Source organism: Camelus ferus, chromosome 23 (genome assembly GCF_009834535.1).
Source record: "Camelus ferus isolate YT-003-E chromosome 23, BCGSAC_Cfer_1.0, whole genome shotgun sequence".
Classification (NCBI taxonomy): domain Eukaryota; kingdom Metazoa; phylum Chordata; class Mammalia; order Artiodactyla; family Camelidae; genus Camelus; species Camelus ferus.
Genome location: NC_045718.1, coordinates 23724898 through 23749683, shown reverse-complemented (window position 1 = coordinate 23749683; position 24786 = coordinate 23724898). Strand labels below are relative to the sequence as shown.

Below are 24786 nucleotides of genomic sequence, written 5' to 3'. Positions count from 1 at the left end.
TTTTTAACAAATCAAAGGTTTGTGACAACCCGGCATCTAGCAAGTCTATCGGTGCCATTTTTCCAACAACATTTGCTCACATCATATCCCTGTCACATTTTGGTAATTCTAGAACTATTTCAAACTTTTAAATTATTATTATATTTGTTATGGTGATCTGTGATCAGTGATTTTTTGATGTTAATATTGGAATTTTGGGGGGCATCACAAACTATACCCATATAGGACAGTGAACTTAATCCATAAATGCTGTGTGTGTGTTCTGACTGCTCCACTGCTGGCTGTTCCCCCATCTCATTCCCTTTCCTCTGGCCTCCCTGCTCCCTGAGACACAACAACATTGAAATTAGTAAACCAGGTAAATAACCCTACAATGGCCTCTAAGTGTTCAGGTGAAATGAAGAGTCTCATGTCTTTCACTTTAAATCAAAAGCTAGAAATAAGATTAAGCTTAGTAAGGAAGGCATGTTGAAACCCTAGATAAGCTGAAAGCTAGACCTCTTGTGCAAAACAGTTAGCCAAGTTGTAAATTCAAAGAAAAAGTTCCTGAAGGAATGTAAAAATGCTACTCCAGTGAACACACGAATGATAATAAAGTAAAATGGTCTTATTGCTGATACAGAGAAAATTTTAGTGGTCTACACAGAAGATCAAACCAGTGACAACATTTTTTAAAACAAAGGTTAATCCAGAGCAAGGCCCCAAATTTCTTCAATTCTGTGAAGGCTGAGAGAGGTGAGGAAACTGCAGAAGGACAGTCTGAGGCTGGCAGAGGTTGGTTTATCAGGTCGCAGGAAAGAAGCCGTCTCCATGACATAAGAGTGCAAGGGGAAGCAGCCAGTGCTGATGTAGGAGCTGCAGCAAGTTATCCAGAAGATCTAGCTCAGATCATTAATGAAAGTGTTACACTAAACAACAGATTTTCAATATAGATGAAACAGCCTTCTATTAGAGATGATGCCATCTAGGACTTTCATAGCTGGAGGAGAGAAATCAATGACTGGCTTCCAAGCTTCAAAAGACAGGCTGACTTGTCAGGAGTGAATGCAGCTGGTGACTGTCAACGTTCATTTACCACTCTGAAAATTCTAAGGTTCTTAAGAATTATGCTAACTGTACTCTATCTGTGCTCTATAAATGGAACAACAAAGCCCGGATGACAGTGTCTGTTTACAACATGATTAACTGACTATTTTAAGCCCAATGTTGTAAACTAATGCTCAGAAAAAGAGATTCCTTTCAAAATATTATTGCTCAATGACAAAGCACCTGGTTAGCTCTGATGGAGATGTACAATGAGATTAATGTTGTTTTCATGCCTGCTAACAAAAGATCCATTCTGCAGCCCATAGATCAACATTCAAGTCTTATTAGTTAAGAAATATACTTTATAAGTCTCTAGCTGCCATAGATAGTGATTCCTCTGATGAATCTGGGCACAGTCAATGGAAAACCTTCTGGGAACAATTCACCATTGCTAGATGCCATTAAGAACATTTGTGATTCATGGAAAGAGGTCACAATATCAACATGAACAGGAGTTTGGAGGAAGTTGATTCCAACACTCATGGATGACTTGGAAGGGTTCAAGATTGAGTGGAGGAAGTAACTGCAAATATGGTGGAAATAGGAGAACTAGAATTAGAAGTGGAGCCTGAAGATATGACAGAATTGATGCAATCTCATGATAAAACTTGAACAGATGAGGAGTTGCTTCTTACGGATGAGCAAAGAAATTGGTTTCTTGAGATGGAATCTACTCCTGATTAAGATGCTATAAAGACTGTTGAAACAACAACAAAGGATTTAGAATATTACATACACTTAGATGATAATGCAGCAGCAGGGTACAAGAGGATTGACTCCAATTTTGAAAGAAGTTCTACTTCTGGGTAAAATGCTCTCAAACAGCATTGCGTGCTACAGAGAAATTGCCCATGAAATAAAGAGTCAGTTGATGTGGCAGACTTTATTGTTGTCTTATTTTAAGAAAGGTCCACAGCCACCCCAGCCTTCAGCAACAACCACCCTGATCAGTCAGCAGCAATTGACAATGAGGCATGATCTTCCACCAGCCAAAAGATTAGGACTCACTGAAGGCTCAAAATATGGTTAGCTTTTAATTTTTTTAGCAACAAAGTATTTTTTAAATTAAGGTACGTACATTGTTTTTTAGACATAATGCTATCGCACGGCTTACTAGACTATATAGTACAGTGTAAACATAACTTTTACGTGCACTGGGACACGAAGGAATTCATGTGATTCGCTTTATTATAATAATTGTTTTATTGCAGTGGTCTGGCACTGAACCCACAATATCTCCGAGCTATGCCTTTAGTCTTGCCTGCCTCTCATCTGTAATCATAGAGTACTGGCTTATAATTTCTTGATTTGAAAGGAACTTCTAGAATGTAATCCTTAACTGGTGTTGCTCAGTTTCTGTTTAAGAGATCTTGCCTGCCACCTGTGCCCTGAGGCCTTCCTCTCTCTAGCTCCAGGAAATAGCTTCTCTGTTTTCATCTTCTTTCTTCCCCTTAGCCAATAAGCATGCTAACTTTTCTCTAGATCTACACAAAAAGTAAAATTAAACCTTATCTTTTCTTTCACATATCATTTACATGCCATCTTTTTCATGTCCTTCCCTTGTTTCTCTTACCCCATTGCGCTCTAACCTCAGCCCTTGTTTCTCCTGCTCCCTTACACGCTAACCTCAGCCTCAAGCCCTTTAGCAAACTCTCTTAAGTATTGAAAGCACTGCTACTGTCAAAGCCAATGAGTGTCTCCAGTCCAGATATAACTTGGTTTCTCTTTATATATTTGATACTCTTCCCTTTCTCTTGATTTAAAAAAAAAGAAAAAAAAAGTTTTTCTTTAAAACAAAACCCAAAATCTCATTTTAGAAAATTAGAAAATACAGAGAAGCAAAAAGAAACAAAAATTACTGACATTCCATTACCTAGAACATACTACCCAAAACAACTGTGTATCTTTACAGCACATTTACTCACTATGAGCACACACGCACGCGCGCGTGCACACACACACACACATATCCTCCCCCACACATGAGAATATGCTATTTATTGTATTTGGTATTGTTTTGTTCATTAACGTATTGTGAACTTTGTTCCATGTCAAAAGGCCCAATTTTAATTTTGTCCATGTTTTAGAACTTATTTTAAAATAAATTAATGAGTATTTCTTACAAATCTAATGAGTACTCATTAGATTTATAATCCAATGAATACTTCTTACAAATCTTTTTAGCCAGTTGTATACAATATGTAATACAATATGCAAACGAAACCAAAATAAAGCACATATAGCTATATTAATATTACATCAGATAACATTTTAAGATAAAATTTTACTAGCAATTAGAGGAGTTCATTTTATAATGATTACACTTAATTTCTTGATTTAATTCACCAGAAAAATGTAACAATTTTTAATTTGCATACAAGAACCTCAAAAAAGATAAAGCAATGATGGTCAGAACTACAAAGAAATTTAAAATATCCATAACCATAGTGAGAAATTTTAACACACATCTCACAGTATTTGGTAGAACAAATAGGCACACAAAAAATCAGTAGGGAAATACAAGATTTGAACAATAAAGTTAAAAATTACCGAGTGAACAAATATGGAATACTGAACGCAACAATTGCAGAATAACATGTTTTTAAAGTACACATAAAACATTTATTAAAAATCACTATATTCTAGGTCATAAAAAACTCAAAATTTTACATATTAAAATATATCCTCTGACCTCATATTAAACTACTGGTATAACTAATAATAATGATTTTTTTAATCTCCATATATTTGGAAATTCTAAATAAAACATGAGTCAAAGTTGACTGCGAAACAATCACCACAACAGGACTAGCTGCCATTCATCACCATTCAGTGTTACTATTTTTCTTTCACCTTATAATGAGGACTTTCAAGATTTACTCTCTCAGTAGCTTTCAAATATGCTAAATAGTATTAAGTATCATCACCATGTTCTACACTACATCCCTATGACATTTATTCTATAATCATATGATTTGAAAAACTTCATTCTTTTTTAAAGGAGAGAGGATAAAGTTTTTTATCATGTGATTATTTTTCATTTGTCAATCTTCTGAAAAACATTCTTGTTAATAACCTTTACTCTTATTTTTATTGAGTGCCTTTCTTTGTTATTAAATGAGTTCTCTACATATTAATGATAGCAAACCTTCATATAGATGTTGTAAACATGTTCTAATTGTCACTGATACTTTTGATGTATAATTTTAATTATTCATTTCTTTATATGGATTCTTGCAGTGTTGTGACAAATAATGCAGCATTTTGAAAGCAGATTAAGACTGCTACGCAGATATGCCAGAGCTTAGGCATGATGTTGGGTATAAAAAGGTAGAGCATATAATAGACAAAGTGTTCTACCAGTTGAATGCTCTAAGCATTTCATTAATAATTCAAAGTAGGGAGATACCGCACTTGAAAAGCATTGAATTTAGAGTGAGAACTCCTTAAAAAAAAAGAAAAGAAAAGAAACAGACTCACGAACGTAGAGAAGGAACTACTGGTTACCAGTGGGGAGAGGGAAGGGGGAGGGGCAAGATGGGGGTGGAGGATTAAAAGGTACAATCTCTCAGGTATAAAATAGGCTACAAGGATGTACTGTACAACATGGGGAATACAGCCAATATTTTATAATAACTATAAATGGAGTATAAGCTTTAAAAATTTGTGAATCACTATATTGTATACCTTAATATATAATATTGCACATCAACTATACTTCAATTTAAAAATGATACTGTAAAATAAATATATTAACAAAAACAAACAAAAAATAGAATGAGAATCCTGAGTTTGAATACCAGGTCTGCAATTTGCTTGCTGTGTAACGTGGCTAGATCAGTACCCCTCTGAGATGATGGGGTGTGTTGGAAATTGCTACTTAGATACAGATAATGTCTTTAGTATATCTGGTCTCTAGAAAATAATTTCACTTGAGATTCAGTTGTTTAGAAAACTTAGAAATGCCAACATTACAACAGGTTTCAATGCAATGTTAATTTCTCATCTATGTAAATAGTTAACTGTCTAAAGCTTTCCTTGTACTAGGTGACTTTTTTTTTTTCTGTATGACTTCAGTGTGCCCTCAGGATCTACGTAATTAACATACTTTTCAGAAAGAAGGTAGTTAAAGCTAAATAAATGGCGACCTTTATTATACCAGCAGGGGTAAGGCATTTCAAAAGCTAGGCTCTTAACTAATCTGTGTGTGTGCGCAGGTATGCTGTGCACGTGCCCATGTGTCTGCTGTTGCTTTTAGAGACGTAGAAGTATTCAGAATTTCACCAAAACATGAAACTGCTCACACACACCCCTCAAATAATAGAAGCTTAGAGTTTAAAAACTTTTTTAAAAATACATACTTGCAATATTGGGTTTTGTTCCCTTTCACTCAAAGGCTCATTGCTGTCACCCAGAGCAGGAGCTAAAGTCCTTAGTTGCAAAGGTAAGGGCTTTCTGTAAAGTACTAACTAAAAGCAGGAAAGGAGAAAACAAAAGAGGAAAAAATAAGAAAACTATTACAAATAGTACACAAGCTCTTTCAGATAATAACAGATAATAGAGGTGTTTTCCAGGTAATTTTGTGAAATCTGTTGTGATGCTGATACCGAAAGAAGCTGAAGCCATTACAAGAGAAGAAAAAATATTAATTAATATTCCTTATAAGTACATATACAAAATCCTAAATAAAATACAAGCAAATCAAATATAGCAACATAGAAAAAGCGTAATATATTGTTGGTTTAACGTGAAAGTTCAACAGTGTGATTTAAACATTAATTTAAGGAGAAAAGCTATATAATTCAATAGATGCAAAAAGAGCATTTATCAAATTTCAGCTCCAGCGTATGATAAAAACTCTCCGCAAAATAAGAATAGAAGGAAAAAATTCTCAGCCTTAATGAAAGACATACAAAAATTCCAGAGCTAATATCATGGTGAAACACTAGATGCTCTACCTCAAATATAGGTGAAAAGTATGGGTGTCCGTATTTTTTTTTAATAGGCTTTATTCTTTAGAGCACTTTTAGGCTTACAGCAAAACTGAGAGGAAGATATGGACACCCATGCACCTTTGGTGCTGACATATTCACAGCCACCCTGTTATCAACATCCCCCTTCCAGAGTGGTACATTTGTTGTGATCCGTGAACCTCCATTGACACATCATATCACCCACTTTACATTAGAGTTCACTCTTGGTGTTGCACATTCTATGGATTTTGACAAAACTATGATCACATGTATCCACCATTGTAGCACTGTGCAGAAAAGTTTCATTGCCCTAAAAAATCCTCTGTACTTTGCCTATTCATCCCTCCCCCCTCCTCCAACTCCCTGGTGACCACTGATCCTTTTACTGTTTTAATAGTCTTGCTCTTTCCAGAGTCTCATATAGTCTGAATCGTATACTATGCAGCCTTTTCAGATTGGCTTCTTTCACTTACTCATATATCTTTTCATGGCTTGATAGCTTATGTCTTTTTTATGTTGAATAATATTCAGTTGTCTTGATGTATCACGGCTTATTTATCCATTCATTTACTGAAGAACATCTTGGTTTCTTCCAAGTTTGGGCAATTATGAATAAAACGGCTTATAAACATTCTTGTGCAGGTTTTCTTGTGGACATAATTTTTCAACTCATTATGGTAAATACCAAGGAGTGTGACTGCTGGATCATATTAATTTTTAAGAAACCACCAAACTGTCTTCCAAAGTGGCTGTACCATTTTGCATTCCCACTAACAGTGAATGAGAGTTCCTAATTGTTCCACATACTCATCAGCATCAAGAGTTGTCAGTCTTTTGGATTTTGGCTGTTTTAGTAGATATGTAGTGATGCCTAATTGTTTTAACTTGCAATTCTCTAATGACATTTGATGTTAAGCATCTTTTCATATGCTTTTCCATCGATATGTCTTCTTCGGTGAGGTGTCTCTGTTCAGGTCTTTTGCTTATTTTTAAAATCAGGTTTTTCATTTTCTTATTGTTGAGTTTTAAGAATTCTTTATGTTTTGGATAATAGTCCTTTATTTGATACATCTTTTGCAAAATTTTCTCCCAGTCTGTCTTTTCTTATTCTCCTGCAGGATGCCCACTTTTACAGCTTCAGTTCAAAATTGTCATAGAGGTCCTACCTAGCACAAAACAGCAAGAAAAAGAAATAAAAGACATACAGATGAAAAAGGAAGCAATAAAGCTGCCTTTATTTGTAGCTGATATCATTGGACTTGTAGAAATTCCTTAGTAATCTATATAAAATCTGCTAGAACTTATAGGTAAGTTTAACAATGGTTTAGTTATCAAAGCCAATATGAAAAAATAAATTATATTTTTATATTTCCAATATTTGAAAGTAAAATTTAAAATAGCATTATAAATAACACTCAACGTTATAAAATACTTAGGAATAAATTTAATAGGAGTTGTGTAAACCTCTACATTAAAATATTAAACATGAGAGAAATTAAAGAAGACCTTAAATAAATGGCGAGACATATCATACTTATAAATGGTAAGTCTCAACATGATTAAATGTTCAGTTGTCCCCAAATTGGTCTATTGATTCTTTGTAATCACAATCTTAGCAGACTTTTTAAAAATAGAAGTTGACAAGATAATTGTAAAATTCATATAGATATTCAAAGAACCTAAAAATAGGAAAAAATTTTTTTAAGTAAAGCCCCCCTACCCCCATGAATGGTGCTGGAACCAGTGGGCATCCATATAGGGAAAAGAAAAGAAACTTGACCTCTACCTAAAGTCATAGGCAAACATTAATTTGAAATGAGTGATAGCCCTAAATGTAAAAGCCTAAAATGAAGCTCCTAGAAGGAAATAGGGGAGTATTTTGGCAAGTTTGTGTTGGGCAAGTATTTTCAGAAGTGACATAGAAATAAAGCTAAATTTAAAAGAAAAAAATGATAAATTGAAATTGTTAAAATTCAAAACTTCTGTTTATCAAGAGACATTACTAAAAAAATGAATATACAAGCCATAGACAGGGAGAAAAATACTTGCAACACATATATTTGAGAAAAGGACATGTGTTCAGAATATAGAAAAAAAAAAACACCCTACATTTCAATAATAAAAAGATAACCAACCCAACATAAAAATGGATAGAAGACTTGAACAGATACTTTACAAAGAAAGATACATGAATGGCCAATAGGCACATGAAAATGTAGCCAACATCCTTAATCAGTAGAAAAATGCGAATTAAAACTACCATGTGAAATAATTACATAGCCACTAGAAATTCTAGGCTAAAATGGAAAGACTTATAATCAAATGTTGATACAAGTGTAAAGCAAATAGTAGAAAACTGTTGGTGGGAGTACAAAATGGAGCAACTATTTTGGAAAACTGGTAGCTTTTGAAAGACTTAAACATACTTCTTCCCTCTGACCCAGCAAGTCCAGTTTTATTCAAGAGAAATAAAAATATATGTCAAAAAAAGAAAAACTTGTACAAGAATATTCAAGCAGCTTTATACATGATAGACAAAACCTGGAAACAGTCTAGATTTCCATTAATGGAGGAATGAATAAACAAATACAAAAGGGAATAATAACACTTAGCTATAAAAAGGAATAAATTACAAATGCATGCAGCAGGATTATACAGAGTGAAAGGATCCTGACATAAAGAAATCCATATTTATATGAAGTGGTAGAACAACAACAAAAAATGTTTTGATGGTGATGGAAAATCTGAATAAAGCTATTCCTGGGTGGGAAGCGATCGACTAGAAAGAGGCAGAAGGTAATCTTCTATAGCCATGAAAATGTTCTCCATTTTGATAGGGTGTAGATTATGTGAGTTTATCCATTTGCCGAAACTGACCATATTATACCCTTGAAGTCTACCTACTTCACTGCAGTAAAATAGAACTCAAGAAAAAAAATTTTTTTTTAAATAGCACAAAGCAAATACTAGTGGGAAGTTAACATTCACAATGCAGGACAGTTAATTTTTCTGTAGATATTCTGCCAGGCAGGCAGACTGTCATAAAGTCCTTTCCTTGCCCCTCCCCACCTCAAACCCTTCAGGATCTTGTTTTCCTCTCTTCTCATCCAACAGGACATCTTTGAAGAGCAGAGAATGACTGACACCCATGAGGGAGGTCGAGATACAGTCTACTTTGTGAGTCAGTGGAAATGTGGGGATTACCTCCTTTGTGCATACCGTTTTCTGATTCTACTAGTCTATCATTTTAGGCTAACCTCAACTCTGACTCAGTACACTTCTACTATATTACAAAATATGATTTCCCAATGTTATCCAGGGATTTGTCACTGAGTCTGCAAGAATATATTTCTTCCTGGTCCATCGATTGCTATTTTTTTGTGGTCACAGTGGTGTTTGACATGAATTTCTTCTGCCAGAAATGTTAAGGTCAGAAGACTTGTGTATAATTTGTGATGCAGGGTTTTTTTAGGGCAACTCATTCTTGTCACTTTCTCCCTGATTTAGTGCTATACAAGGAGACACGACTGGCAAATTTCTAGTTTCCTAGGTTACAATAAAAATTCTACTTTAGGACTCTCTCGTGTTTTGAATTATGTTTTCCCTGTTATTATTATTTACTCCCTGTGTGAGATTGATGGAATAGTGCTAATAAGTAACCAGTAGTATCATAAACACTGTGCCCCTGATTAATGGTATATATGAGCTCTGGGATGTACAGTCTAGAACTTCATTTTTCATTTTTTCATAGATGTTGTCTTTTGAGAAGAAGTAAGGAATTTAAATGCTGTAATTTCTGAGTATATGCACTGATAAAAGAGAGATACTTTTTTTCTTTTTCTGGGGAAGTTTTGAATGTGGTACCAAAGCGCTGAGTATTACAAGAGTTTCCAGGAGGCATTTCCTGTCTTTAGTGTGCTGCTTAATATTGTTTAGGTTTTTAGTATGTGAGCAAACATTTGGAGATCTGAATTGTTTTGGTTACACAGTTAACAACCAGATAAATGAAGTGGGTTCTAATGTCTACTCATTCAACATCCTGTGAGAATAAAATGTTTGGAGGGTCCTTGTCTCCTGGGAATTCTTGTATTTATGAGTCTTTAAAGAGGGAAAAAAAAAAATACATCATTAGGTAAACTCAGGTGTAGCTGACCTGTCGTAATGACCTCTATTAGCGATCTAGCTGTGGCAATTGGAGTTGCCTGAAGCTTAATCTCTTGGGATTTATATGCTTGTGCATTCTGGAACATGTTTTCCATTCAGAACTAAATGCAGTTGTTAGTCTTTAATATTTATGTATCTGGGCAGCCAAAGCCTGATGAAACTGACTCCCAGTGTGTTGAGAGGTAAGGTTGAGTGAAAGACAAGAAATTCACAGATTCAGCGTCATCTCCCCCATGAAGTCTTCTCTGTTCCACTTTTTCCCCGGTCCATGTACCCCTACATTTTGTACATATTATTAGGTTTGCACTAACTCATACATTATATTTATTTTTATAACTTTTTAAGATATAATTCATATACCATAAAATTCATCTTTACAATATACACATTGGTGGTATTTAATAGACTCTGACAGATGTGCAAAAATTGCTAAAATCTAGTTTTCAAATATTTTAAGCACTCCCTAAAAAAAACCCTGTACCCATTAGGTAGTTGCTTTCTGTTTTTCTTCTCTCCCCAGGCCCTAGGACCACTAACCTAATTTTGGTCTGTATGGGTTTGTCTGTTCTGGGCATTTCATATAAATGGAATCATACAGTTTGGTCTTTTGTGACTGCCTTCTTTCATTTAACATATTTTCAAGATTTATTCATGCTGTAACATGTAGTACTTCATTCCCTTGTACTGCTGAGTGATAGTTCATTGTACTATATACCACAGTTCACTCATTTATCAGTTGATGGGCATTTGTGTGGTTTCCATGTTTTGGCTGTAATGAACAAAACTCCTATGAATATTTGTGTACAAGTCTTTTGTGAACGTATGTTTTTCTATCCCTTGGGTAGCTACCCATGAGTGAAATTGTTGGGTAATATTATAACTCTATATTAAACATTTTGAGAAACTGCCAAACTGTTTTCCAAAGTGACCGTGTCATTTTGCATTTCCACCAGCAGTGTATGAGAGCATTGACTTCTCCACACCCATGTCAACACACATTACTGTCGGTCATTTTGATTAGAGTCATCCCATTATAGGTGAAGTGGTATCTCGTCATTTTGATTTGCATTCCCCTAATGACAAAGGGTTTTGAGCATTTTTTTTTCATTAACTTATTGGTCATTTTAGTATCTTCTCTGAAGAAATATCTATTCATTCAAATCTTTGCAAATAAACACGTTACATTTAAAATATTACCTCCAGGCTCACACAGGCCCCTCTCGTCTGTGTGGCCCGCTGTTGTCTATGGCAGCATCACCTAATAAACTCCTTTCCTATTCTCCTTCATCTCTGATCAATTATTTTACCAACCCAGCGACACCGACAGACTGCTGCCTGTGTCCCACAACATTTGGAGGCCTGTACGTGGCCAAGACTCCGATGGAGCCCTTTGGGCTTCTCTCTCTGCCTCCTCCCTATGGGGGTCTCCCCTTGGCTTGATCGGACGCTCTGTTCTGGAGGCCAGAGTGGTCAGGGTAGGTTCCCTCTTCCCTTTCCTCTCATACTTTCCTGCTCTTCCCTAGTGTTCGGGAATTCCCAGAAGCCTTGCCGAGGACTGCAGAACCCTGGCCGGGCTGCTCTCAGCGGGCTCTGAAACCCAGTCTGACAGACGGGAATGACCCCCGGCGCTCAGGGTGAACACACACCAGAAAGGCGCCTTTTCTTTCCTAAATGCCCTCTTCTCCATCTCTCCCTTCCTCTCTCTCTCCCTTCCTCGGATGCTGGCCCTTGAGACACTCCTTGGTTCTCGGGCCCAACCACCTGGTGCACCTCTGTGCCTTCTCTCTGCCTTTTGAGGAGCACACCTGCAGACTGACCAAGCCTCCCGCCTCCGCTGCACCAGATAGAAATCTCCAGTAGGTGAGTCCCCGTCTCCTTTTTTTTCTTTGCTTTCCCGCCTTTTGTGCTGTCTTTTCACCTGGTTTAGCTTCTCTTTCTTGGGGAACGCCCAAAGTAAGAGGACGCTGGAAGTTCAGGTTCTCTCTCTCTCTGGGGGACACCCAGAATAGAGTTTGCGCATTTAGCCTCTCTCTGGGGGACACCCAGAATAGAATCTGGGCTGGTTTCTTTCTCTCTCTGATACCTCCCTTAATCGCTATGGGAAGCAGTTCCTCTATCCCCCAGGACTCACCTTTGAGCTGCATTTTAAAGAATTGGGAAATGTTCAATCCCCAGACCTTAAAGAGATTAGTGCCTTGCCTTTTTCTGTAACACCATCTGGTCACAATACCAATTTCCATATCAAGAGGCTTAGCCCCTTACTGGAACCCTAAATTATAACACTATCTATCAGCTAAACTCTCTTGTCACAACTTGGGCAATTGGCCTTTATGGCTGTCTCTCAAAACTGCCAGGACCAGAGTGTGGCTCCAGAAAGAATCCAAAACCCACCAATCCTTTTACCACTCCCCAAACCTCCCCTACATAACTTAAGGGACTTGTAAGTATCTTTGTGGGGAAAAAAAAAAAAAAAAGAAAAAAGAAAAAGCCTTTTTCTGGCCTTTAAGGGAACAAAATTATTCTAGGAGGAACCTACCTTTGAGATGCAAATGTTCCATCTGGTCTCAGGAACGTTTATCTGCCATCTTTTTAAAATGCAAATTTTGAGAAAAGGGGTAAGTGACTTGACCTGTTAAGGACAAATAGAAGTCTTGTTTCAGATCTTGTGGTAGCTCACAGTGGAAAACAAAAAAGTGACAATGAATATATGTATGTTCATGTATAACTGAAAAATTGTGCTCTACACTGGAATTTGACACAACATTGTAAAAGGACTATTACTCAACAAAAAAAGTTTAAAAAAAAAAAAGTCTTGTCTCTTTTCCATAAATATTAGTAAAAAGGATTTAGCCATCTTTGATGTGCTCCATCTGCCAGAAACCCAATTTGACTCCAACTTCTTTTGTAACTGATAAGTTTTAAATTCCAGTTTTGTTAAATGAGGTCTGTATTTACTAAGACTTCACTTCCCAGACCAGTCCTTGCCCTTAGATTACAAGAAAGGGGACAAGTCACAGCCAACAAAAAGCTGTCCTGCCCATGGGAGGTTGTTACAGAGTTTAATTGACTTATTCAAAGAACACTTTAGGTTTATTTCTAAGCTCAGTAATTTAAATATATTTCACAATCTTAGGCAGAGTTAAAGTTAATCCAGTTGTTAAGTTTATTGTCGACTACCTATATCCAGTACTTCTGGGTTACCTTAGTGGATTTCTGCATTCTAAGGGTCTAATTGGTAGGGCTTTAGGAAATTTATTCTAGAGGAAAGAAATTATAGTTCTGTTCAGGCCCCTAGTGATATTGCTAGATGGGATTCCTTCACCTGGCTAATTAATACTTGCTCTAATTCTGGCTATAAATATAAATTTTCTTCTAAAGTTACTCAAGGTTAATCAGCAAAAATATAACTTCCCATAATTGTGGGATGGATTTATATGGTTAATACCAGGCTACAGTCATTTAGGCTCCCTTATGCTGGGAAAACATTAAATCGTAGTAAGGATAACCAGCCTAATAACACTAGGATCATAGTGTAACTCTAGATATGGGGAATGGCAACAAGAGGGAATATTTCCCTGAACTATAACAGGCTAGTAAGACAGGTGGTCCCGAGATTTTTGCTACTGTTAATAAGGCCTAGTCCTGTAATAGCACATGGAGTGGCCCACCAACAAAATCTTTGCCTGACCTAGAAATGAGCAAACTTCTAGCACCGTGGGACGAAATGGTCATGAAATGCCTTCCAAGCCATGATTGTATTTATGATTATGAGGGCACTTGCCATCTGCCTCTACAAGGATTAAGTTGCAAGCCACTGAATTTGCTGACCATCAGCACACCCTGAAAGGAGCTCAGGGCAGAAGTCAAGAAAGAGGCACTCTGTGTTCTGGGAAAACTGGTGGAACAGGCCTTCAGATAGTGAGATATTTTCAGGAAATGACTTTATGAACCCAAATTCTTGCATCTCCTCATATCTAGTAAAGCACTAAAATCATTGATAGTGACATCTACTTTGGCCATTAAGGAGAGCTGTCTTACAAAACCACATGGCTCTTGACGTCCTTATGACAGTGTTTACTATTTTGTCGTAGTCACAAAACAGGTCTTTGACTGGTTCTCCAAGCCTTTTCCTAGATTCCCAAACAGATAAGGTCTTTTTTTTTTTTCCAGATATTCTCAAATTTCTTCTCTCTGTTTTTACTGGATTTAGCTATTTATCTTGGTATATGTTTACTTTTGTATTGTATTCCTCTCACAAAAATGATTGTCTCTCTTTGAAGTCCAAGATTCATGAACTTAGGAAAAAAGACATCCTTCCTACCAGGATAGCCACCAGGAACCAAGCCAACATCCTGGTGATGCAGCCCTTGGAGCAACTAGGGTCTCCTGCTCCCATCTTTAAGGTTGCAGGGATGTCGGGGCCCCATAATCCCATACAGAATGGCACCATAGGCAGGGACAGCACGGCGCCCTCATTCAGCAGAAGGTAATATGGAAGATGAGACCTTCAGCCCTGTTCCAAAGAGTTGTCACTGCCAATCTGTCAGAGGAGAATGTGGGGCCAACTGGCATCCTTCAAGGTCCTATGACCCCCATTCCTGGGCTCTCAGATGTCTGCCTGCAATCCCTCAACAGATAAAGTACATTCTTTACTAGGTGTGTTTCCCCTAACAAACTAATCGCCCTATGCAATGCCTAATCTCAGAACAGCTCAGGCAGGCTTGTTTCAGCTCACGTCTTCACCTTATCACAGTCATAAATCTCATTGCCCTTCACAGACCCTAAACTTCTTACCTCACCTGCAGTGAGTCAGAGACTTGCACACAAGCCAGTCAGGCACCTTGTGGCCCTACCTTGTAAAAGACCCGAACAACCGGCCCCCAGGGCTCACACAGGCCCCTCTTGTCTGCGTGGCCCACTGTTGTCTATGGCAGCGTCACCTGATAAGCCCCTTTCCTATTCTCAGAAATAAAATAAAATAAATAAAATATTATCTCCACTCACAATTATAACCTCCTGAAAGATAAAAATGATTTCTTCCTTCTCCACATTCTCCATATTTATGGAATAAACAGCTGTTATGAAATATGTGTAATTCCCAAGAAAGAGAGTTGCTCTAGACACAATTAAAAAGTTGGAGTAGTGGGGTGGGTACAGCTCAGCAGTAGAGCACATGCTTAGCATGCAGGAGGTCCTGGGTTCAATTCACACTACCTCCAACTGAAAAAAAAAAATTGAAGTAAATCATTCATATCATCATTTTATCTTCCAATGAGCAACTTTCTGCTTTTCAGAACATTACTCCGTCTGAAATAACACCTCCAGTGCCCCTCAGGCAATAGTTATAGTTCCTCCTGCATTACCACTCTTCTACCCAGGTTCTCTCTTCTGTCCCTTCAAAAGCTGTCTCTCAAAAGTATGAGTCATGGTTTTTCCGTCTCTGTACTCTCAGAAACAGATGTTTGTTGAATGCTTTCACATTCTTTTCCGGACTTCCAGCGCATCCTGGTGCATTACCCCTTCCTGTCACCATCAGAGTTCTTGGTTGCAAGAAATAGAACCAGATTCTGGTTAAATTAAGCAAGGAGAAAATTATTCTAAAGCTAGACAACACTCCAGGAATCAATAAGAGGTGAACAGTCAACCTCCCAGATATATATACTCCCACAAAACCACACCCAGTGGAATAAAGATAAATTATGCAAATAAGAGGATGCTCTTAGGAAAGGGGAATAAATTCTGAACCGTAAAAGTAACTAAATATTCTCTGTATTATCCATTTCCTATTCTTCTCTGTACCATCACACCAAATGCCATTCTCTCAGGATATTTTCTTCCTAGGAGCTGATAAAACTCTACAACAGATAAGTTTAATGACTTTAGGTATTTGACATCTGAAGACAGTGATCTTTCAGTCATCCATTCATCCATTATCTATTCATTCATGCATTCATTCATTCCACGATACACTTGCCAACCCAATACTTGCTAATCACTGGGCAGTTCTCAAGAAAAGTGCCAGCAAACACAGACATGGTCTCTGCCCTCATGAAGCTTACTATGTGGGAGGCAGATAATGCATTTGTAAGTATACAAATTAAAAATAGTGATAAGTGCCCCGAAGAGGGTAGGGATCTGATCCAATTTGTCAAATCAGAGAATTTCCCCAGGAAGAGATATTTGGATACTTTGAAGGAAAAGTAAAAATTATTAGGCAAATGGGCATGTGAGAGGTGTTTTGGGTGGAGGGAACAGTATGGGGAATGGCTCTATGATGTAAGAGTCATGGCATATTCAGAATTGGAAAGAAGTCAGTAAGTTCAAACAAAGACTATGAGGAAGAAGATAGCAAGGAGGAGACTGGAGCTGAGGTGATCTGGAGTTAGGTCAATCAGAACTTCCTAGAACATGTCAAAGAGGCTTCTTTATCTTAAGAGAAATATATTACCTTTGAGGGTTTTAAGAAAAAAGATAATATGATGAGCTTGGTATTTTAGTCAGCTCCCACAGAGGGCTGTGTGAGAGAATCAAAGGTAAGGAACAAGAGTTGTATGGTAAAACCAGATCAAGAGGGTCCTCCAGTAGACCTTGTTTGAATTAGGAGTGGTTGACAATGGGGAGAAAGGGAGAGGGGTGTATGTAGATTTAAAGGATATTTTAAAGGCGATATCAATGGACCTGACAATGGAGGTGTCAAGGGATAGGACGTCAAGGATGATAACTGAATGTGTACACCCATCACTGAGAGAGGCAACACTAAGAGAGAGTCCGGTATGAGACAAAAATTGTGGTTTTAAGTGTTGGTCACTTTGAGTTTGAGATGCCTTTGAGACATGTAAGTGGAGATGCCAAGTCAAGAGTTGGATACCTAAATCTGAACCTTGGAATTTTAGATACCTTGAAAAATTAATAAGAGAAAAGACTTTTAGCCTACTAAATCTTATAAAGAGGAAAAAAAACACACTTATTATAATGAGTATTTTAACAAAATTAAATACAAGACTAACTATAATCATTTATAAAGTTATAACAAATTTCCTAGACTTTCCTGTGAGGATGTAAGGATGAAATAAGACTATTCCAAATTAGTACCCAGCTCCTGAATAAAGCCTGGTCAAACTTGTCCCTCTTGACTCAGTCACTTCCATCACCGTCTTAGACAATCCCTTCAGCTTCTATTCCCAACCTGCTAGTTATTTCCTTTTCTGATCATCAAGCATTTTTATGATGCATTCCAGAGCTGTAGTCATTTATGAGTTTGTGCTTGGGTCAGGTGTGTTTCTAAGTGTGTGTGGTTTTCACACATTCACTTACATTATAAAAATTTTAAGTTAGTGTTATTTACTGAAGAAATTATATCATCATAAATAAGCAACAGGCCTCTGAGTGAAAAATTAGAATTTCTCAAAGTACAAGAGGAAAACAGAAAATCCAATAGGTCATGCATCTCAAAAACCTGAATAGTCGTGTTACTGTCATACTCGCGCTAAGTCTGCCCACTCACTAAGGCTCAGTTTGCATTCTGGTTTCCAAAACATTAGTAAATATTTACTTACCTTATTCATCTTTGTTAGGTTCTAAATCCCTTGGAGAGAAGGAATAGTCCCTTTCAAAAGATTCTTCATCAGCTCAGAGCCTCTGTGGGAGTTTGAGTAGGAAATCATAGCCCACTGTAAATGATGACATTTGGATTTGCAGATGGAAGTCTTGACAGGTTTCAACAGTAGGAACTTTCACAGGGTCAGTTTCAGAAACCAAAATTTTAATTCAGGCAAAAGGTACTAGTATAATGTTCAGTTAAACTTCAATATTTGCTAGTTTGGAAGAATCCTTTTGTTTTATACTGTACCCCATACCTCAACTTCTAGGCTTGTTTTCAATAGCTAAAAGAACTCAGAGGTGCTATGGGAATGAAGTAATGAATAAGTTGACCTGAATCATACAAATAGAGTGAGAAATAACTAGATGATACATGAGGTCTCTTCACTCTGGAGCCAAAGCTCTGTCCGTGTAGCACTATGCAGTTAGTTTTGATGATTAGGATAAGTGTGACATAAAGACTAGGGGCTATGTACACATGCGTGAGGAGTCATCCCTGTGCAATGGGCCAGGAGCTACCAGTTAGTATTTCTTCCATTCTGCCACTACCTCTACCAGGTTCCCAAACCCTTTCACCTAAACAAGGCTGGAAATGTCATTATCAGTATTTCATTTCTTTATCCTCAAGTTTATATTTCTTGACGCAAATACTTCTAGGAATGATAATTAATAAAACCCAATCCTTTAAATACACTTTAGTGTGACTATATGAATTAGATAGTTTTCTCACAGGGGTGGGTGATTGCTAGATGGTTAAAAAAAAAAAAAAAAAAAGGACCTACTAGGGTAGTAAGGAAACCAGATCAGCAAAGGAGACCCCATGGATGAGGACAACTGTGGAGGGGCTCAAGTGACCAGAGACAGGCATCTTGCCTCAAACCAGGGCTTTACCTTCTTATCTAGAGCACTCCTCACAAGGCTTTTAATCGTCTTTTTATGTACAGATTTCAGGATTCCAGAACCTCCAACTAAGTTCAGTCTGACGGATAACTCAATTCATAAAGCAAAGACAGATATGCTCTGAGCAAACATCTCTCAACTATGACCTTGTAGATGTCGGGTGAAACATGCTTCCCGTTTAAGAAATACAGGACATTTTGAGCATCTATTATGAGGGGAAGTCCCAGTCAGAGAACCAGAGTTCTTGCCCTTTGTATCTGTTCCCATAACTGACTTGGTAATGATGGAAATGTTTTTAAAGCAAATGAGATTTTATACATTTAAGCTATAATTTAACTCTGCATCAGTGACATTAGAAACAGGTTCAGCTGTTAGAAGAAAGATGAGATGTAATAGAATGTGGAGTAAATAAAAAATAATAATCTAGAATCATTGATTATATTACTGTTAAATAATTAAAATAATGCCAAATGATACCAGTGATTACTGAGCTGGAAGATTAAGGAGCTGCTTAATCTCTTTCCACCTCTCAAAGTTTCCCATCGCCATTGAGTAAATAATACATTTTATTTATTCATAGTACTATCAGATTAATAGTACTACAATTCATAGTATTATAAAGTTTCTGTCGTATTTTTTAAAGATATTTTTGTTTGTTTGTTTCTGTCTTGTTTTTAAAGACTCGCTGATTGTTTCTGAATTGTCTTCTCTTTTCTTTACTCCTCTTCCCTTTCCTCCCCTTTCCTTTTCATTCCCTGCCCCTCTCTTTCTCCTTCTCTCCCTTTCTGAACTAATTTACTCTTACAATCACAGTAAAAGTCAAGTTATTTGTCTACTCGTAGACTCTTGTTTAGTTTTTTTGCCTATACTTCCCCTTCTTATACTTAGAAAATGTCCTACGTGAAAGATACTAAACACTTTTTATTTGTATTCCAGCTTTATAGAAAATCACAGATATTTGTATTTCACGTATCTTCATGTTATAGTGCAAGCAAGGATGTTAGCACCTAATGCATTTTTAATGCTTTAGCACAATCCATACATGTGTAGATGTTCTGTAAATAGGATGTGATTGAAAAGACAACTGTGATTGCAGTATTATGTAATATTGCATGGTATTCAAAGCATAGCAATTTCTATCATCACGCTTTGGTCAACATACCTGCAAGTCTTTGCTGTGTATCAAAGCATGGCAAAGGCTAGGCCACTGCAGGTAACTACTGTTACCAGGTTATTGCTTTGAGGACAATAGATGGGAAGAAATGTAGAGATTTATTGTGCATATAAGATGTTACTACCATGTTCACCTAATTTTCATTCATATCCCCCAACTTTCTTCCACATTGGTTTTAGGATAGCAGCTATCCACATTCCTGAATTTACACCACAGCCTCCGAGCCGACCAGTCTGAAGATGTTATCACGCTTCTTGGTGTTCAATTAAAAATATTTTTAAGACAATATCTCTCATGCTTTTCTTGCTCATGCCAGACAAGATTTTATCTACTTGATGACTTTTAATTCGTACTTTTTTGACTGATGGTATTTTGATGGGAGATATCTAGATACAAACCTTTAATGTGGTGAAATTTCAACAAGGTAAAATTACATTCCTCTACCTTTCAAATCCCTTTGCTCCTTAACTCTGACTTAAAGCAGACACTATCTGCTTCAAGCATTATTAGAAACTGACAGCAAAGGACTCCTAAGAGTCCTATTGCATTGATTTTGATTTTTCAGAGATTTGGAAAGATATTTGATTCTTGAAGTAGTTGCCTGACTATTCCAGACCTTGAAGATCATTAAATTAATTTTATTTAATTAGTATTTTAAAATATCTTATTTTTATAAGATGTAGAGTGATTTTACTAAGCTGTACAAAAAACATAAATATTAAAATATTATAGTGTACAAAGACATAAATATGTATATTATATATTACAAATATGCACTAAATATATATATATATTTCCAGTTCTATTGAGATACAACTGTATATAAGTTTAAAGTGTACCAAAAAAATGGTCTGACTTACATACATCATGAGATGATCATCGCAATAGTTTTAGTAAACATCCATCATCTCACATAGATACAACATTAGAGAAACAGAAAAGTTTTTCCTTGTGATGAGAATTTTTAAGGTTTATTCTAAAAATTAATATGCTATAAAACTTTAAAATTATTTATTGCAACTTGTTCTTTGGTTGCCTTTCTGGAATCTAAACAAGCCCACTGTTGAAAGGTGGCATAAAATAAAAAGGAATATAAATAAATGAGAAAAAATTATGAAGCATGGCTGGCGCAACAAAAGGAAAAAAATTTAAATCTCCAAAGTTTAAGTTAGTTAAAAACCTACCAGTGATCAGTGACCAATGGGGTTGGATCCACAAAGTCAATCAATTTGTCTTCTTCATTTTATTGTACTACCAGTATAATAAAAAAACTTGAGAGGAAATTATTACAGGGAGAATATGGAAACACACACACTCAAGAAATGCCTAAATAAAGAAGCTACAGGACCATGATTGCAAAATGCCAAAAGATACTGATTTTTTTTTTTTTTTTTGATTCTTCACTGGCCTCAGTAGACCAAAAGAGCCCTTAACATGTGATGTATTCTGAATGTCTTTTTGATGGAATATTTGGGGAAGGTCAGGAGAGACTCCCTTCTCTTTATTGAACTCAAAGAGAAGTTATTTGCTTTTTTAAAGATAAAATATTAAGAGCACCAAGGAAAAGGTATCAAACAAAAGTATTTTTCACCATTGTCTCTTACATTTTCCTCAAGGTAAAATTAAGAATAATTATCAAACATCGCTCCTACTGTTCCTTAGCTTTTTGCTTGTGAGGTTACTTTCTTTACTGCAAAGTTTCTTTTTTCCCAACCACTTATAACTTTTCTTTCTCATTTGGAGTTCTGAGGGGCAGGTTTCCTCTCTTCTCTAGTAGAAATATTAGAGCAACCAGTGACAACTTGTAATGTTCCTCTTCTTCTGGGTGATAGAAGAACTGTTGTATAGCAAATGGCCAAGACCATTGCTGTAGACCCAATAGGTCGACTTTTCTAAGGATTTGGGAATATCTGCCAATTTATAGATGTGGAGACCAGACATTACTGAGCAGCAATGCTGTGGAAATGTCTCTTTTGCTAGGTTTCAGCCACTATTCCCTTTGTCTTGGGCTGCCCTGAGTGAGGGAAGTTTTGAAAGTAACATTTCTGTCCCTCCATACTAACCCTTAGGGAGAAGCTGTGATTCTGAGTGTCTTAACATGAACCGGCGGGCCAGGGGCAACATTTTTCCAATGGGCAGAATCTTACTGTTAAAGGCAGATACTTGTGTTGGCCATTTCTTTATTCCTACTGCTATCATCTGGTCCAGCTCGTAACTACTTCTCAAGTAGAATACTGTAATATTCTGTAAGTCCAAAAGTAAGACTATTCAAAGACTCCTAGATCAGGGATGAGTGTTTTGAAATGAGAGCAGTTTTTGGATTCCTTGGAATCTGAAGTCCTTGGGGCAGAAGAGGTGGCAGGGGTGGACAGAGGAGAGGAAGGCACTGGCCCAGAGGAAACTGTTTGATTTCTTTCATTCTAGTTCCTTTGCATTCTTCTTTTTATTGCCTACAATTAGTTTTCAAAGAGGAGACCATCTGTGTACATAAATTGGTTATCCATAAAAGTGAAAAGGTTGATGGGAGTGAGTGTTTGTCCTTATTTACTTGTTTTCAGGCCCATTCCTCCTTCTTTACTGAGTGATGAGATTGAGCAGTGTGGTCCCAGTGGGCATCCGAAGGAAGAATGAATACTGCTGAAGCTGAGGGGATAATAATGAAGAGGTTGGAGATCCTTTAAAACAAACATCTGAACTTCAGACTTGACAAGTTTGCTCGTTGCTTGTCGTTATTATTATTATGATTTTTTTTTTTTTGGAGATAAAATCTGTTTGGCTCTTCTGAGACAATATTGCTGAAACCATGGTACGAATCTATAAGGATCAGAACTCTGATATCTTGGTGCATCATACAATGTATTGGAAACTAACAAGCCACATATTTATTTTTTTCAAAATAGTCTATAAACTAAAGGACTGACGAAAGTATTCCAGAGACCCCATCCAGAAGAAGGAAGCCGCCTGCACAATTATTCTGAGTGAGTGAGGTTTTACTACTCAGTATGTTGTCAGAGGCCTGGGTCCCCAAAAGAGTATTTTGCAATTTGGTAATTCCCTTGGGGAAAGGGAAATAATTATGTCGTTACTCTTTAACCATGGACAAACTTTGAAATGATTGAATAGGGTATTCAGAAACCTAATGAGCTATGCTGTTTTGAGGCAGGACACGGTTATTACGCATTTTCTGAAGGGCATACAAGGTTATTCACACCACTGCCTTTTTGATTACCTACTCTAACCTCGCGTTGTTGGTTTTTAACCACACTGAACACACACAAGAGTGGAGATTTTTAGTGCAATATAAATGCTTTGAAATAACTGTGTTCCTGCAACATGAACATAAATTACTCATGATGTGAGCCTTCTTGGAGACATATAATAAATCAGCTTTTCACTAAAACGTCACCAAGCACCTAATATTTATACTTTCATGGTCTTTCGGGTATTGTTATCTGTGTTAAATGACTAGAAAATAAGATATTCCTTATGTTGAATGTGGTATATAGGTTATTTATTTATTTATTTATTATTTATTTTCTTAATTTTTTAAAAAAATTTTTTATTGATTTATAATCATTTTACAATGTTGTGTTATAGGTAATTTATTGATGCAAAGGTAGGTTAAAAAAATTAAATAACTTTGTCCCCTATTTTTAGATTCCTTTCCTTTGGAAATAACAACCTTTGTTCTACAGGGGAAAACAATTTGCCACCCTAAAATGTCTCTTTGGTATGCAGGTTATTTCGAGCCAAAAATAATCAAGGCCAAAAGACTCAGGAACAAAATTTGACCTCCCCCTTTATGTTACTGAAAAATCGGCCTCTGCACCCCAAAAAGTGAGTTCAAACTCGGAGGCAGAGTTTTGGGAGCAAAGGAAAGAGCAGCTTTATTGCTTTGCCTGGCAAAGGGAGTCACAGCGGGCTCATGCCTTAAAGACTGTGAGCCCATCTTGGGGTTGGGGTCTTGAGGTTTTATAGAAAAACTGGATGGAACAGAACAGGTGACAGCAATCAAGCATTTTACAGGGTGTTCATTCTCTTCATCTTGATAAGAACTTGCTCTGATTATGGAGGAATTGAGGAGGGTCTTCCCATTTTCTTGACGTTCAGTCCATGACCTTCTTTCAGTACCTCTTGGGTGAAAAAGGATTAAGTTATTCTAAGAAAAGAGTGCACAGAGAGGGGAGCCTGTTAGTCATAAGACCAGTGTAGCTAGAAGTACAGGCCTGAACAACTGTTTACCAAATATTTGCTTTTCCATCTCTTTGTAAATTGCCTTCTTCCTACTTGAAGTCTCTTTTGTACTTAGCTGAAGAGGGTATTGAAGGGCTTCAGGCATTTTGATGCATTGCTCAGGTTTTCTGGGTCTTTCCTATGTATATATTCCAGTAAACTTTTGTTTGATTTTTCTCTTGTTGATCTGTCTCATGTCAATTTAATTCTTAGGCCAGCCAGAAGAACGTAGGAAGATAGAGAAAAATGTCTTCCTCCTTGACAATTTAAAAGTTCATGAATTATCCTAATTTGTCTCTTGAATCCAGATTGCCTGGCCCACTTGAGGAGGAAAATAACCACACTGATGAAAACTGCTTCCACTGTCAAAGTACATCATGAACGGGTCAGACCTGTGTGTATCTATTAATGCTAAAGACATTATGTAATTAGCTCACTTTCTACATCCTCTTAAACACATGAATTGGTAAAATTGATTGAGTTGCAATCATCTTGGGGAGTCAGTCGTTGGTGAGAACCAGTGTCCAAACTCTAGGCATGACAGCAGAGGAACCGTAAGCCCAGCATCCTAGTTGGGTTGGTTTACAAACAATAGGAGGAGTGCATGCTTTTCCCTCACTGTTCTCCCTCAAATAGTTTTTTCCTCCCACTAAATTT

General features: G+C 36.8%; 1 long non-coding RNA gene across 2 annotated transcripts in view; it reads left to right on the top strand.

Moving 5' to 3' along the window:
* The window catches only part of LOC116659239, a 54649-nt gene extending 30126 nt beyond the window's left edge, over nucleotides 1-24523 (top strand). Inside the window, exons 3-4 of one of the 2 annotated variants that reach the window (XR_004314477.1) lie at nucleotides 22797-22874; nucleotides 24438-24523. This is a non-coding gene — a long non-coding RNA (uncharacterized LOC116659239). Of the gene's footprint in view, nucleotides 1-22796; nucleotides 22875-23634; nucleotides 23788-24437 lie in introns of those variants that run through there. The other variant, XR_004314478.1, reaches the window with a different exon arrangement.
* Nucleotides 24524-24786: the final 263 nt, after the last annotated feature.